We start from the raw sequence: 18,540 nt of genomic DNA on the forward strand, positions 1-18,540 counted from the left end.
CAGCATCTCTCCAACAAAGTACCTCAAATACTGCTCAATGCCTTAATTGACCACCTCGGTTTGGCCGTCCGTTTGTGGATGGTAGGCCGAACTGAAGTTCAATCGAATCCCTTGTAATCTAAAAAACTCCATCCAAAAGTCGTTCAGAAATACACGATCACCATAAAAGACAATCGTGCATAGCATTCCATGTAACTGAGCACTCTCTAACAAAAATTCCAGCCACTAACTTGGCTGAAAATGGATGTGACAATGTTGAAAAATATGCATACTTGCTTAACGTGTCAATGACCACAAAAATAACTAAATAACCACATACCAGCAGAAGACCCTGTATGAAATCCATAGAAATGTCTTCCGAAATACAATCCGGTATAGATAAAGGTTGTAATAATCCAACCGATTTCAATGTGGTTGTCTTAGCCCTTTGACAAACTTCACAAGCATGGACAAAACTCCTCACATCGTGCCTTAATCCTGGCCACGTGCAACTCTGTAATATCCTCCTATAAGTCCTCAAGTGACCGGTATCTAGAGTTTGGTAGAAGTGCTCCAACAATTTCTGCTGCAATCCATTATTTGCGGGCACCCGAATGCATCCGCGGTCCAACAGCAAACTGCCTCGATTCTCCAACTCTGGATGGCGCTCCGGATCATCCATCACCTCCTATAACAATTGTTAAATTCATAATTGTAATATTTGTTATGCCCAAATTATTAAATGTTAATATTTTATTTTAACTAATTAATATATTTTAGTTATATGTAGACCGTTGATCAATTGAATCTTATTTAATCACTAAAAATGGTAAAATTTGGACTCAAACTAGAATTAGGCTTAGCCACTACTAACTAACTGAATCTACCTCTCATCTTTCAAGTTATGCTTAAGTCAAACTATGATCCACTAATCTCTTTCTTCCTTGTATAAATCAGAATGAGTCAAAATTCCTTTTTTTTTTATCAAGTAACAGATTTTCAGCAATCAAATCTCTATCAAGTTGCAGAATTTTAGCAAGGAATCTTCACCTAATGTAGCAGATTTTTAGCTCCAATTCAGGCAAAATTTTAGCAATAATTGCAGCAGTAAACAAATTTCAAATTTTATTTGAGCAATAATTTGAGCCAAGCAAATTACCCACCTAATACGGTAGATTTCTAGCATATTTCATGCATATTTTTATCAGATTTTATGCACATATTTAGCAGATTTCAAACACAATCAAGCAGATTTCTAGTCGATTTGGAGCAGAATTTCATGCTCCAAGAAGTCTGTAAATAGAGGGGAGGGGTTGAGAGCTAGAGGAAAATAATTTTTCTTGTGTATTTTCTGTTAAGATTTTCTTTTGAGGAGTTGTAGTTTAAAATTCAACATTTAAATGTGCAATTGTTTCAATTCAATTGGCAACAATAGAGCACATTCGAAAAAATTTCAATCTTTGTAAGTCAGCAAAGTTCATATTCTGATTTTCTTTTAGCGTAATCTCTTATTTTTGGATTTGAATTTTGTTTTTGAAAGAAATATTCTACAACTCTTTGGTGCTAAATCTCATATTTATTTTATTCAAGTTGTGTTATTAACTACTAAAATTAATTTTTTTAATTTTCTTTAGGTTGAGGATGAAGCTTGTTGAGAACATTTTTCTTTTATTCTAAATCTCTTATGTGTTCTTAATTGCTAAATAGGTTTTTTTTTCTTCTACTTTAAATTTGTTGTTTAGAATTTAGATATTAGTTTTTACTCCATATTTTCTAAAAATCAAGGAAAAACGTAATTTTTATGAAAATTAAATTATTCATTCAAAGATAATCTTTCAATCCACTAGTGATTGATTTCTTGGTGAATTGTAGAAAAAGAAGAGATTTATGTTATCTAATAAAAAATGTGTTATCTACAAGTGGATTCCAACGCCTTATTTCTCACATTTAATTAAAAGAAATTTGCAAGAAGGTTTTCTTTCTCCATAAATCTCCTAAACCCATTTTCCAACTAGGTCAAAATTATTTTTAAAATTTTTAAACACTTCAAATTTTTAAACAAGTCCTCGTGGGATTGATACCTTGCTTGCTGATCTACTCCATAGATTAGTGCACTTGCAAGCGTTACTTAATTTTTCACAGCAAGATTTTGGCGCCGTTGCTGGGGACTTGTGTTAAAACTATTTTGAAATTTTAAAATTAATTTTTCTACTAGTTGTTTAAAAAAATTAAAAAAACAAGAAAAAAAATTAAAAGTTTCTTTTAAAAAAATTTAACAAAAAAATTTGAATTTTGTTCTTGTTTTGAATTATTCTACAGAAACCAAAGAATGACAGAGGATTGTGCTTGAAGAAAAGAAAATTGCTTAAAAATTACTCCCAGCAGAGTAATTGCTTACCGGTTGACTCGACTGGAAGGTTTGAATTTTCTTAACCCTACCCATGAATCTCCTGTCAGTGGGTTCTGAACTAATTCTGTATAATTGTGCATTCATATTTGCATAAAAGATTTAGTAAAGGCACAAATCTCACCAAGATAAGGAGTGGATTTAATCACCACATCCTTGCCCACTTAAGTTAATCATCCCCTTTCATTTTAAAACCCAAGCCAAACATCTAACTTAAAATCAAGTAGACGTCGGCCAAAGGATTTCACATAGCTCATAGGAACCTCTCAGAAAGAGTTATCTTTTGGTAAGTCCAGTGAGCACCTTCCAAATTACAATGTCTAAGTAAGTTCCGTTAAAAAGAAGAGCCGTATTAAGGCGCTTAAGGGAATTGGTATTCTGAAGAGGCCAGTGCCCACTAGTATCCCTAGGAACTTACCTGGTTGTGTTTTGGTAGGTCTTAACTAGTAATCCTCTAGCTTACTCTGAAAGGGAGTAGGAGCTCTCTAATTAGAAAAGAAGTGATTCTCTACAAGATTAGAAATGAAAAAAAAATTGCTTACTCTCATATTATACTTTAAAAATACAAACTGTTGACTGTGATTTGCTTGGTAAGATTTGTGTTTGTGAAGACTTTTTAAAACTTAGAAATTAGTTAGGTTCAAAATAGATCATGTCGGCTTGCTAGGAAAGAAATGACTGAAAACCATCAATCGGTTAATGATGATACCATAATTTTACAAGAGCGATTTGCCCCTAATGGAACCCAACCTTCAAAATGCATTTTGTTACCTAACACTAATGCAACTCATTTTGAATTAGAACCTGCCATCCTTCAATTTCTTCCTTCCTTTTATGGTAAGGAAAATGAGAATCCAACTCTCATGTTGATGAATTCTTGGATATTTGTTCAACATTCAAATTTCAAAAAATTTCTGATGAATCTGTTAGGCTAAGGTTCTTTCCTTTTTCATTGAAAGACCAAGCAAGAGCTTGGTTGAATCACTTGAAGCCTAACTCGATCACCACTTGGAGAGATTTGAACTATAAATTTGTGTCCAAATTTTACCCTATGCCTCGAACAAATCAATATAGATTGGTCATCTCCACTTTCAAGTAGAAAGAGGAAGAGAAATTTCATGAGTCATGGGAAAGGTTTAAGGATCTTCAAATTAAGTGCCCTCATCACAATTTTGAAAAATGGTGGTTAGTTCAGTATTTCTACAATTGTCTAACTGACACAAATCATAATCTAGTTGAGTTCATGAGCGGTGGGTCATTCATGGCTAAGAGCACACCTGAAGCTTGGGCTCTTTTTGAAAGAATAGCTGAAAATTCTCAACAATGGGACTTTAGTACTGAAAGCTGATGGTCGTCACAATCTAAGAGAGGAATATATGAAGTTCAACTTGATGTGAGTATGAATGCACGACTGGATAGTTTGTCTAGGAAAGTTGATGCCCTTGTGTTAAGTCAAACTATGAAACTCATAAATCAGGTGCAATATAAAGTTTGTAGTGTTTGTGCCAGTCCCATGCACACTATAATGGTTTGCCCTTCCTTAGGGTACCAAGATGGGTTCAATGAACAAGTGAATGCCCTAAATCAATTTAGAAAACCATTCAATGGTTCTTACTCTGAAACATACAATCCAAATTGGCGATATCACCCCAATTTTTCTTGGAGGCCACAGCAGCCTCAAATATACCAAGGAGGACCTCTAGGATTTAACTAATTACGTCCTCCTACTCAGCCTGTCTCTTATACCCCTCCTCTTAATCAATCGGTTATAGTACTAAAGCAATAACCATCCAACTTAGAAGCAATAATAGAGAAATTTATCACTGAAATTAGTGCTAATTTGCAAAGAATAAAAGCTACCAATATACAAAATTCTCAAGCCATTTCTCAGCTTCAACGTCAAGTGGGTAAGTTAGCATCTAAGGTTAGTGCGAAAGAACAAGGAAAATTTCCAAGTCAACCCATTCCTAACCCAAAGGGCCAATATGTGGTTAGCCAACCATCCACCTCAGGTGTGCACAACGAACAAGTTCAATCAATCATTACCCTTAGGTCTGGAAGACTAGTCAACAATAAGGTTGAAGTGCCAAATCATAAAAAATCTATCTGAGAGGGAGAGGAAATCTATGTACCGCAAAATAAGCATGATAGTTCATCTAGAACTATAACCTTCGACTCTAGCAACCCAAGTCAGTCTTTACCCAAGTCTAGAATTTCATCTGAGTAGACTTTAATTCCCAAAGCACCATTTCCCCAAAGACTAACTCAGGCTAAAGTAGGAACAAACTTTAATGAGATGATGGAATTATTTAAGCAAGTTGAAATTAACATTCCATTACTCGATGCCATCAAGCAAGTTTGTGCTTATGCCAAATTTTTGAAGGATCTTTGCACTCAGAAAAGAAAATCAAAAGTGCAAAAAAAGGCATTCCTAGCTGAGCAAGTAAGCTCAATCATCCAAAACAACATTCCACCTAAGTTTAAAGATCCAGGTTGTCCTACTATTTCGTGTGTCATTGGCAATCATGTCATTGATAAAGCCCTTTTGAATTTAGGAGCAAGTGTTAATCTTTTGCCGTATTCAATTTACAAGCAATTAGGTCTTGGAGAGTTGAAGCCAACTCAAATTAGACTATCTTTGGCATATCGTTTTGTCAAATATCCTTGAGGCATCATAGAGGATGTTCTGATTAAGGTAGACAAGTTCATTTTTCATGTGGATTTCATAATCCTTGATACTGAACTTGTCCAAAACCCGAGCAATCATATCGCTGTGATCTTAGGAAGGCCATTCCTAGCCACTGCTAATGTAGTCATTCACTGTCAAAATGGGATTATGAAGCTGTCTTTTGGCAATATGACTATTGAATTAAATGTTTTTGATGTTAGCCATCAACCTCTTGAAACTGATGATGTTTTTGAGGTTGACATGATTGAAGGCCTATTAGTGAGCATAAATGAGCAAACAAATATTGAGGATCTTTTAGAAAAGTGTCTTTTACATTTTGACGGTGATTTTGATTGGAAAACTTCTTTTGAGGAGGTCAATACATTGTTTGAATCTGCACCTCTTATGGATTTTAATAAATGGTAGCCTAAGATTGAACTTCTTCCACTATCTTCACCCCCAACTCCTCCGTCCATCATAGAACCTCCAAAGTTAGATCTTAAACCACTACCTGATACTCTTAAGTATGTTTTTTAGGCTCTTCTCAAACCCTTCCTATTATTATAGCATCTGAGTTGGGTAAGGAACATGAGGAAAAAGTTGTGAGTTTCTTAAAAGAATACAAGGAAGCTATAGAATGGACCATAGTTGATATCAAGGGAATTAGTCCTAATGTGGTTATGCATCGAATCTATTTAGAGAAAAATGCAAAAAAAAATCTCGTGAACTGCAACAGATGATAAATCCTATGATGAAGGATATTGTTAGAATTGAAGTGCTAAAATTATTAGATGCGGGTATTATTTACCCAATTTTGGATAGTGCATGGGTGAGTCCAATTCATGTTGTGCCTAAGAAGTCTGGCATTACAGTAGTGCAGAATAATAATGATGACTTAGTACCCACTCGTGTTCAAACAGGGTGGCGTGTTTGCATTGACTATCGAAAACTTAATTTTATAACTAGGAAGGATCATTTTCCCCTTCCTTTCATTGATTAGATGCTTGAAAGGTTAGCCGGACATGCTTATTATTGTTTTCTAGATGGTTATTCTAGCTATAACAAAATCCCTATAGCACCTGAGGATCAAGAGAAGACCACGTTTACGTGCCCCTTTGGAACATTTGCTTATCGTCGGTTTTTGCGAAACTGATGTAGGTATTCGCAAGCGCATTTGAACGCACCTACACGCGTTCGAACGCGACCTACATAAAACTTATTTTTCTCTGAAATAAACACTAAAACAATGCTCGAGACGACATTCGTGAAGTTTGAATCATATCAATCCACTATGCTTTCGCAACCTTGTCCTCAAGGTATGAAATTGGTGAAGCGATCCATGATATCCGCATCGAGCTCCCAAGTAGACTCATAAGTGGGCTTGCCTAGACACTCGATCAACACTTCTGTCTCCAATTTGGATCCATGGCGTCTTCTCCTACGGCCTAAGACTCGGACTAGTTTAGCTGGGCTATCTTCTTCCATCGTGTTAGGTTTTTAATTATTGGCAATTGTGTACAAAATATTCTAAGTGTATTTTTATATGTATATGAGCTTTATACAAGTCTAGAATATCTCTGGTTTGAAGAATTGCAAAATTATTGGAAAAAAGCTGTTGAGTTTACAACGCGTTCACAAACGCGTTCGAACGTGGTGCGTTCACAAATGCATTCGAACGCGGGTACTGTGTTCACACAGACCGAGAGCTGCATTCACAAACTCATTCGAACACAACCTGATGAATTCAAGTTGTCGCGTTCGAATGTACTCGGGCCCGTTTGAACGCACCTAAGATCAAGTCATGCCGTTCGAACTCACCTGGGTCGCGTTCGAACGCACCAACGAAGTTTGAAAATATTGGACTTTCGTGAGTATGGATAAGACTTATTGAAGGAGACTTCTTGAGGCTACATCGGTTCTTCAACCAACAAAGTTCTCATCTAAAAGGCTTAAACTTTCGTCTTAAGGGCTATCTAGACGAAAGAACAATCTTGAGGGCTACTGAGGTTGGACATCAATCACGAGAAGTAGTGAATCGTGGGTTCTAGCGAGCAAAACTAAGAGAAACAAAGTCGTTTGGATCGACGGGTTGTTTAGTGAGTTAGTTTTGTAACTGCTACTATTCTAGTGATTGGTTTCGATGCGAGTTTAGATCCGTGGTTTTTTTCCATTTGGGTTTCTCCACGATAAAATCTTGATGTTCATCTCTGCTTTCGTTCTTATTATTTTTACAGACTTTTACTTGAGCGAACGAATGATATCATTGCCTAGTATTTAGATACATACTTGTGTCTAGGGGTTTTTCAATTGGTATCAGAGCGGGTTCTCTCACTCTTTGAGAGAGATCAGATAGGCATGAATTTTCATAGAGATAGACCATCATCTATTAGTAGGGGTGAAAACGGATCGGATACGGATCGGATAATGCTCAACCCATATCCGGATCTGTATTTTTAGTTCGGATACGGATTCAGATACGGATATTAGACGGATAATAAAATTTAAAACCATATCCTAGCTAAACGGATACGGATAATTTTTCGGATAAAGGATCAGATCGTAAACGGATATTGATTAAATTTAAAATAATTATAATATTTTATTTAAATATAATTAACACAAAATTATTAAGAGTTTTATAACAAATAATTTTTTTGTATGTCAAATATATAAAATTAGAGAAATTAATCTCTATAAATAATATATAACGTATTGTTAGTAATAATATTAATACTTACTATTTAAATAAGCAAACTAAAAACTGTAAATCATTTAAAAAAATATGCGGATAAACGGATATCCGATATCCGTATCCGAATCCGAAAAATATATCCGACCCGTATCCGAATCCGTATCCGAATTTTTTTCAAAAATTCTATCCGTATCCGAATCCGAATCCGAATCGGATATAAATTTTTTATCCGAATCCGATCCGAGTCGGGTCGGATAGCGGGTCGGATCGGAGTTAATCCGACCCGTTTTCACCCCTATCTATTAGACCTCCTATCCTAGATGGATCAAATTATGGATATTGAAAAGCTAGGATGAGAGCTTACTTGAAGTCTATAGATGAACGAGTATGGTTTGCCGTTGTGAACGGTTGGAGTCCACCAATGTACATGGTGGATGATAAACTTGCTGATAAATCGATAGAGTCATGGGATAGGTCAGATTATGAAAAAGTTGGATGGAATAGCAAGACAATAAATGCAATTTTTAGTTGTGTTTCCTCAGAAGAATTTAGAAGAATTTCTACTTGTGAGATAGCAAAAGAAACTTGAACGATCTTAGAAACTACTCACAAAGGAACTATGGCTGTAAAACTTTCTAAACTTCAGAGGTTGACTACTAGTTTTGAAACTCTACATATGGAGGAGAATGAGATATTTGATGAGTTCTATGCAAAGCTAAGTGATATAGTCAACTCCAGTTTCAACCTAGGAGAGAATTCCTGAAAACAGAATTTTTCGTAAGATCCGTAGGTCTTTTCTAGAGAGGTTTCAGGCGAAAGTTACAGCTATTGAGGAAATTAAGGACATCGATTCTATGAAAGTTGAACAATTGGTAGGAAATCTACAAACATTTGAGTCCAGTCTTTCAGAACTGAGGAAGTCCAAAGGGATTGCCCTATCCACAGTTGAACAAAATATAGAGGAGTCTGATGATGAAGGTGATTTAGATGTTGAAATGTTGGCTATGTTCGTCAAAATGTTTAATAAATTCTTTCGGAAGCCAAACAAGTTGAATGCTGAAAAACTTGAGAAAAACAAAGCCTTTGTGAAAAAAGGAGAATACTGTGAGTTCGAATACAGGTGTGAGCAACAATAGTGTCAAATAGAAAAATAAGAATTCTGAGAATAAAGTTCGATGTTTTGAATGTTCTAGTTTTGGACACATAGCACAAGAATGCCCTAATCGCCTTAAGAAGAAGGGTAAAGCTATGAAAGTTACTTTGGATGACTTAGATGAATCTGATGATGATTCTGGAAAAGACGAAGAAAACTTTGTAGCTTTTGCCTCTTCTCTAATTAATATTGATTCTATTGTTGATATTGATAGTATAGATGATCAAGATATGTTACCAGCTGAGGAAGATGAATCTGAAATTTAAAAGGCATATAATGATCTGTACCTGGAGTCGTTTAAACTCAAGAAAAGCAATCTTAGACTACTTTAATGACTCAAGGTAATCGAACTAGAAAGAACTCAATTTGAGGATAAGTACAAATTGGAACTTGAATATGTCAAAGACCTTTCTGAACAACTTGACAATGCAAAAAATAAAATGAAGGCTGATGAAATTGAACTAGAGCGACTGAATAAGGAAGTGACATTTCTAAAAGGGAAGAACAAACTTGACGAGATTCTAAAGGCTTAGATCTCTAGAAAAGACAAGTATGGTGTTGGATACACTAGTAATTTAAATAATAATAAAACTATCTTCGTTTCTGCAGATATACAAAAAGAAGAATATCTGAAGTCATCAACCACATTTACAAACCAATCCTGGATGAATGCTTCTAAACTGAAGGTGAATCTACAAACTGGTGAATCGTTAATAGCACCAAAGGTAAACTTTAGTCACACTCCTTGACAAAAGGTGAGTAGAAAAGGGTTTGTTCCAACATGCTATCATTGCGGCATTCTAGGGCATATTCGACATCATTGCAAATTTTTGCACAAACCTAGAACTACTTTCATTTATAGGATGAAAACAAAGGCCATATGGGTCAAGAAAAGTGATTTGAAATGTTATATTGTGCATACAGTCTCGAAAGCTTTAAATTCTGATTTGTGGTATTTAGACAGTGGCTGTTCAAGATATATGTCGGGTGACAATTCGTTATTTTCTAATCTTAAAAAACATGAAGGGGGAGTTGTGACATTCGGAGATGGTAATTCATCCAAGGTAATAGGTAAATGAAAGGTAAGTTCTCCGCGGGTTCCTATTCTTAAAAATTTCTTTATGTTAAGGGCTTGAAAGCAAATCTTTTGAGCATTAGTCAATTTTGTGATGAAGATTATGAGATAAAATTATCCAAAAATGATTGTACTATTCTAGATCATGGTGGTAATGTTATATTTTATGGATCTAGAACATCTGATAATTGCTATGTTGTTCGAAATAAAGCTAGACTCGTAGCACAGGGATATACTCAGGTTGAGGGTATAGATTTTGATGAGACATTCGCTCCTATTGCTAGATTAGAGTTTATTCGTATACTGCTTGCTATTGCTTGTCACTTAAAATTTAAATTGTTTCAAATGGATATTAAAAGTGCTTTCTTGAATGGTACTCAAAATGAAGATGTTTATGTGGAACAACCGAAAGGGTTTGAAGATCAGAAATTTCCTTCTCATGTGTTTAAACTGAAAAATGCTCTCTACGGGCTAAAACAAGCTCCAAGAGCTTGGTATGAGAAGTTGACCACTTTTTTAGTGGATGCGGGGTTCACTCGAGGGGGAGTGGACAAGACATTGTTCATTAGACGGTCGAACAAGAGTTTAGTTGTGGCACAAATATATGTGGATGACATTGTCTTCGGGGCAACGAGTCAATCGTTAGCTAAGGAGTTTGCAGATCTCATGCATAGTCATTTTGAGATAAGCATGATGGGTGAGTTGAAGTTCTTTTTGGGACTTCAAATTACTCAATTGGAAAGAGGGATATTTATCGCTCAAACCAAGTATGCTAAGGATCTTGTGACTAAATTTAGTTTAGAAAATCCAAAATATTCTAGAACTCCTATGAGTACAAGTACCAAACTAGGTAAGGATATTTCAGGAAAAAGTGTTGATCAGACACTGTATAGGACCATGATTGGTAGTCTTTTGTACTTAACTGCTAGTAGACCTAACATTGCATTTAGTGTCGGGGTGTGTGCTAGGTTTCAATTTGAACCTAAGGAGACACATTTGTTTGCTGTGAAACGTATCATAAAATATGTCGGTGGCATAGTTGACTTAGGTATCTGGTTTACTTATGACTCGGGAGCTATCATATCTGAATACACGGATTCTGATTAGGCAGGTTCATGTGATGATAGAAAAAGTACCTCAGGTGGATGTTTTTATATTGGAAACAATCTGGTTGCTTGGCATAGTAAGAAACAAAACTCGATATCTTTATCTACTGCGGAGGCCGAGTACATTGTAGCAGGAAGTTATTGTTCTCAGTTACTATGGATGAAATAGATGGTGAAAGATTACGGCATTGAACAAGATACTGTGGTGCTTTATTGTGACAACATGAGTGCTATTAATATATCGAAAAATCCTGTTCAACACTCGCGTACAAAACATATTGATATTCGACATCATTTTATACGCAAGTTAATTGAAGACAAAACAATAGCACCAGAATCTGTTGAGTGATCTATTTACAAAACCTTTGGATTTACAGAGATTTGAGTATCTTCGTACTTCTTTAGGGATTTGTGCTTTGGATTGATTTTTTTTGTTTTGGTTTGCGTGTTTTGGTTTGCGTGTTTCTCTTTTATTATTTCTTTTCGTTTCTTTTTAGGTTTTCTTTACTCTGAACTTTTTTTTGGTTTTAGTTTCAGATTTGTCAAGAGTTTTTGTCATAAAAAAAATTTGATGCACTCCTAGATTCAATAGTATACTCTTGACATATAAATATAATTTTTCTCTTGATTATGAGTTATTATAGTCAATTTTGTCATCTTGCAGTATATTGTATCATTTCTGATTTGTTCACTCTCTCGACTTCTATGATAATTAAATTAAATATAATGCACTCATAACGTGTGTATATTCTTGAGTGAGCATGACATTATAATTTTTTTTTTAATAGCTCACTATTAACGTTGATTTGCACAATTTGACCTCATGCTTAGTCATCACAAATGTGTTCATAAAAGATCAATAAAAAGGTCTACAATGAATTAGTGTGAAAGTCATCTTGTTTAGAGTCCAGTTTGACTCAGTACGTTGCTTGCAAATTAAATAAATTTTTTTTTATGCTTGTGAATATCTTCTTGCACATTGTTTGATATGTACTACAAGAAAAGGGCTACCTACTCATGTGTAAAAATCATCATTGCACCTATATAAAAAAATAATACAGGAAAAATTCCTGTTCGGTTATGGATAATAAGTCAAAAAGTGCAAATTTAAATACTAAGTCGGTTTGACTATTGGGTTGTTTCATTGTTTAAATAGGAAAGTTTGTTTAAGAAGAATGCTTCATGTTATCTATGCTCACCTTGCATATGCATATTGTTATGATCAATCAAGATAAATTTAATATTGAGTGATGCATTAGAATTGATTATAATATACTTTTGATGATTTGATTGATCTGTGTATGACTTATTTCATTCGATTGTCATATTCTATGTCTTGAATATATTTTGAATTTCTAGAAGTGCATCTTCAAAAAGATTTTTTGATTTTTTCTTAGATTTATTACTGAAAAAAAAGGGCGTTCGAACACAAATTTTTCAGTTCGAACGCGGTGACTGGCGCGTTCGAACGCGTAGACTAGTGTGTTCGAACGCACTCGAGGATTCTTTATATATTGCGTCCGAACTCAAAGGTTTTCATCTTTCATCTTCCAAACCCTAGAAACCCTTCATTTTCTCCCTCTCAAATCTTCAAGATCTTGGTCTTTTTCATCCAATTTCTCACTACAAACCCTTTTAAAAGGTAGTTCTCCTCCGGATTTAGCATCTTTCTGCCGAATTTCCTAGTTTTTCTTCACTTTTGCGAGGTATGATCATCCATCAATTTTCCTTTTTTTTATTCAATTAAGTCTCTTGATCTTGATTGATTTCATGTGTTTTCGAGTTTTGATCACGTTAAAGTTACTATCTTGATGTTTCTTGTATGATTGAACGTGATATATTAGCGTTTTCAAGTGGATGATGGATTTCATTTAGGGCCTTCATGGTTTCTTCAAATTTTTTTGGATTTCTTGCTATCTTTTTGTTTGCTTTGGGCATGTATTGAATCTTGCATCTTGTTTCTTTCTCAAGAATGCCTAGAAAAGCTACAGTTTCCAAGAAACCTAGGCCGCCTTCCTCACCTACTTCGGCTCCCAAGTTTTCTACATCTACGGCTGCAGGGCGATACAAACACAATTTTGGCACTCGACTTGTTATTTGTGAACGGCCCGTGGTCATTTCTGAATCGTACCTTCCTCCTTCATGCGATGTTGTCGGGAGTTTCTTTTGATTTGGCTGCGGTGATCTACGATTCCATTCTAACAGCTGCATAGAAAGAAGCACCCCGTGAAGGGTTGCCGTTTGGCATATTTATTATCAATTTGTGCACTCAGAGTGGGCTGCGAGTGGGCTGCGAGCAGGACCTCCATTCGGTCGTGAATGATTTACGAGCTGAGCAAGCTCGTCAGGGGACCGTTCTCGACTTCGTGTTGTCGATTCTTCATTATCAGTTCCCTCCGAGTTCCTAGTCTTTGGCATTTGTGTCAAAAAAGGGGAGAGGTAGTGTGAGTTTAGATGTGTGTTTAGAGTTTATGAGTTTACTAGTGTAGGGGGAGTAATGGCGTAGGGGGAGTTTACTAGTCTATGTTTACTGCTTACATACCTTTTTGTGAATACTTGTGAACTTTGTTTGCTTGAGTACTTGTGAACTGCTTGCTTGATAACTTGTGTTTAGATTGTTATTCATTTTGAGTTATTTTCACTTGATCTTTGTTTGGTATATTTTTATTTGCAGGGATTGATGTGCTAAAAGTACTAGACTTGTTGAATGCTCATTTTGAATTCTTTGTAATATCTTGTAAACTAGATGTTTTGTCACAAATTGCCAAAGGGGGAGATTGTTAGGTTTTTAATTATTGGCAATTGTGTATAAAATATTCTAAGTGTATTTTTACATGTATATGAGCTTTATACAAATCTAGAATATCTCTGGTTTGAAGAATTGCAAAATTATTAGAAAAAAGTTATTGAGTTCACACCGCGTTCACAAACGAGTTCGAATGCGGTGAGTTCACAAACGCGTTCGAACGTGGGTACTGTGTTCACAAAGACCGAGAGCTGCGTTCATAAACGCGTTCGAACGCAACCTGAAGAATTCAAGTTGTCGCATTCGAACGTACTCAGGCCCGTTTGAACGCACCTAAGATCAAGTCAAGTCGTTCGAACGCACCAACGAAGTTTGAAAATATTGGACTTTCGTGAGTACGGATAAGACTTGGATTTGGCTCTATCTTGGAGATCATATATAAGGATTGTGATGCCCTATCTCTAGGGTGGTTGAAGAAGCATTATTGAAGGAGACTTCTTGAGGCTACATCGGTTTTTCAACCAACAAAGTTCTCATCTAAAAGGCTTAAACTTTCGTCTTAAGGGCTATCTAGACGAAAGAACAATCTCGAGGGCTACTGAGGTTGGACATCAATCATGAGAAGTAGTGAATCGTGGGTTCTAGCGAGCAAAAGTGAGAGAAACAAAGTCGTTTGGATTGACGGGTTGTTTAGTGAGTTAGTCTTGTAATTGCTACTATTCTAGTGATTGGTTTCGATCCAAGTTTGGATCCGTGGTTTTTTTTCATTTGGGTTTTTCCACGTTAAAATCTTGATATTCATCTCTGCTTTCGTTCTTAATATTTCTACAGACTTTTACTTAAGCGAACGAGTGATATCATTGCCTAGTATTTAGATACATACTTGTGTCTAGGGGTTTTTCACATCGGTTTGGGCAAGGCCAAACCCACCACAGTATTAGGCTCAATCTGGACCTTCAATGCCGACACGTGGAAAACGGGATCGATCCGGGTTCCCTCAGGTAGGTCCAACTAGTAAGCTATTGGTCCAATTCGTTGTAGCACTCGATACGGTCCGTAGTACATGTGACCCAGCTTCTGGTTCAAAATCGACCTCAATGTGGATTGCCGATATGATTGAGCTCGAACAAACACCAATTGATCCACCTCAAACTCTTGCTCGAGTCGGCCCTTGTCATGAGTCTGCTTCATGCAGTTTTGGGCTGATGCTAGGTGAGTCTTGAGCCATCTCAAGCTTTCATCTCAGTCCGCTAGTACCAAGTCGAGCTCGATCTGATATGCCGTCGCGAGTCTATCATAGATACGCAAAACAGGGGGAGTGTCAAACGCCCCCGCCCGGCATAGGCACGTGCACGTGCACGCCCACGCGCCCACACGGCACGTGCGGCTCACGCGATAGGACGGGCGGGGCTCGTCACACACAAATATACTTTTGTGCACATACAATCATGATATCATCCGATACTACCTACTAACATATCCATGCTTACATAATCCAACACCAAATAAATTATACTATCAACCAAATAAATATGTTAACATATGAATATCCAAGTCTACAATAATATACACTAGACCACTACATATCTAGCAGGACCCACACAGGCCACGACAAACTATCATTCAACTAAACAACTGATACACGAGTACACTATAATCTGACATGTATTATATAAATTATTGTCTGACATAATAAAGTACAAATATAACAAACAATTATATAACTCAATTTCTATACAAATTATTATGTATACCGTCTCGCACCTATAGCTCGCCTCATCAATCCAAAATATCTTCTCGAGATATCTCAAGTCACTATCGCGTACCACATATCTGAGGGGGTTAGAAAAGAAATAAAGAGAGTCATGAGCAAAATGTTTAGTGAATAGAACTTACCCCGAATCAGTGATGCCAAATAGAGAGTAAATCATGTACTGGATAATATGAATCAGAAAGAGCATAATGTCATGAATAAGTATATGAATGTATCCTCAATAATATATAAATGAAAAGTAGATAACATGCCATAACTGATATGATACGATTCGGACTTCACCGACGTCATCTCGAGCATGGATTCACTTTAGGAGTGTTTTTATTTCATGTTTTAGTGTTTAATTTCTATTAAAATAAGTTTTCTGTAAGTCGCGTTCGAACGCGGGTGGAGTGAGTTCGAACGCGGTCGACGAAAATTTTGTTTTTAGGGTTAATTTGAGTTGTTGGTTAGCCTATAAAAGGATGTGGTAGGCAACCAAATTGAGGATTGATTATTGAGATTGAGTTTTGCCTTGCCTCCTTCGTCTTCTTCGCTCCCGTTCTCTCAATCCCCGGCGACGCCGCTTCTAACCTCCCTCGTTTGGCTAATCACCCTAGTCCCTTAGGGTGGCCCTCTTCTCCCCCTTCGTCCAATCTATCCCACACTTGCCCTAATCCTTCCATCAACCACAACCCTTCCACCATCACTTTTCACCGGTGCCACCACATTAACGCCGGTCCTCCACCAACCATCATTACCTAGGATCTCGTGCCTCCATCCACGAATCCAAAACAGAGCATCCTGATGTTCGTCCACTAAATGGACGGTATCTCGAGATCCACAACTCCGATTCGCCTGAAACTTGATTTGTTGGAAAGCTCTTTTCTAGGGCGACAACATATCAAAATTTCACATCGATCCAACAGCGGTATATTTCGGGATCTTATTTCAAAGTTCCGTGCCAGATCTAGTCCAGATCAAGAATTGGAAGAGATCGACCCTTCACCAAAAAGGCGTGATCGTATCATGATAAAAGTATATAATCCTTGATAATGAATAAACAAATCACTATGCCATACTATCATCATAATTCTCTCTCAAATATGACACATGATGCATGCCGACCATTACCATACTATTTTACTAAATATAACCATATATATTGTATATTGACCACTCGATAATCAGGTAATCAGATAATAATGAAATAATATGTCTTTCTCAATATCTCAGTCATCAATGTCATCTCTATATAATTATACTAGACCACTGTGTACAATCAATACCCAGTATCTAGTCTCAACATCATGACCAAAGACTCAAAGTATACTCTGCCACCCACAATGAGTATCTCAAATATAACCATACCCTGCCACCCGCTAGGGTATCAACATCCATCCAGACCGAGAACCCTTCTAGCTGATAGAAACCTCGTGAGGATAACTCGCCATATATGCCCTAGCGAACGGCATGTGTCCAAATGTCTGCTATGCACACAGACTAACCACCTCGAACGTAAGGCCAATAGGATCGCGACTATATCAAGCGATCAATCATCCACCAAGCGAATCCTAACCCTCGCGCCCACTCAAATATCCTCACACTTTCTATCAACAATCCTATCAATCACATTTTATGCTTTCCTCCTAAATGACAGATCATATGCATATATCCAGTACGATAACAAGTCAATGCATAACAAGAATTTAGGTGTAATAAGAATCAAGAGAAAAATGATGCAATGTAGTCTCCAACCATGTAGTCAACACATGCATACCCATGCTAATCTATTACATGCATACTCATGCTACAATATAATCATCTCTCATCATCTCTATTTTTCATCATCATACTCATATCCAAGATCAGCCTAATTATATGCATGATAAAAATATGTTTGACTATAATCATCTAGATAAAGTCATATAATTATGTTAGAGGCCAAAACATGTATGTATGTAATATATAATATAACCTAATTTGAAAAAGGCGTCTAGGAGATAAGACTACTCACATCTAATCAAAAATCTCGAACCACGTATCTCTCACATCTATTAATCAAACATTAACTCATCGACAAGGTCCATGAGGTATCACATAAGGGGGTTCAGGATCTGAAAATATTTAAGTAGCAAGAAGTTAGTCGTTCATCTAATTAAAATCTGTTCATGTAAAATATGGTGATTTATTAGATTTTAGAATTTCTACATATCTTTATAACTAGCTAGATTTTTAATTATAAATAAAAATATAAATATTGATAAAAACCTAATTATAATTAAATTATGGTTCTCACTCTATCTTGATTCATTAGGGACTATGTAGTCATTACTTTATAAAATAATAAATAAATAAGCCAAGTATTTTATTTGTTACAAAAAAATAATAATATATAATAAATTATTAGAATTCCGTAAAATGTATCTCATAAGAATAATAGTATATAAATCTGATAGTTATAATATACAAATCTATCTATTAATCTAATAGATATATAAATAAATAGTAAATATAAATATTACCTATATTTATACCTAATTAATCATTAATTATACAAATTATAATTAATAATACTTATATTGAAGAATGTATATTACTATTAAAATAATTAATGTCTAAATAATCTATTTGCATTAATTTTGAAATAAATACCTAAAAACATAAATAAAATAAAATAGAATAAATAAATAAATAAAACACTGGTGGTGCCACTAGTGCTGGGCTTTGTGCAGAAAGAGGAGTAGTAGAAGCTGAGGAAGAAGAAGAAGAAAGGAAGAAGAAAGAAGAACGAAGAAACAAAAAGAAGAGGAGAAGGAAGGAGGGCACGGACCCGGGCTCGCAGGGAGGGCACCTACCGCTGCTAGCCAGCCAGCGGCCGGCCTCTCATCGGCGGCTTGGCTCCGGCGAACCCGAGCTAAGGAGGAAGAAAGAGAGAGAGAGAGAGAGAGAGAGAAAAGA

The 18,540-nt window shown here is 36.1% G+C and overlaps 1 non-coding gene across 1 annotated transcript; it reads right to left on the minus strand.

Moving 5' to 3' along the window:
* Positions 1 to 3,452: 3,452 nt before the first annotated feature.
* On the minus strand, positions 3,453 to 3,559 carry LOC140799464 (small nucleolar RNA R71). Its single transcript, XR_012110998.1, has one exon. It is a non-coding gene; the product is annotated as a small nucleolar RNA R71 (small nucleolar RNA).
* Between the last annotated feature and the right edge of the window lie 14,981 nt (positions 3,560 to 18,540).

This window comes from Typha latifolia, chromosome 12, assembly GCF_019914945.1.
Source record: "Typha latifolia isolate L0001 chromosome 12, TyphaL0001v2, whole genome shotgun sequence".
NCBI classification, from domain to species: Eukaryota; Viridiplantae; Streptophyta; class Magnoliopsida; order Poales; family Typhaceae; genus Typha; species Typha latifolia.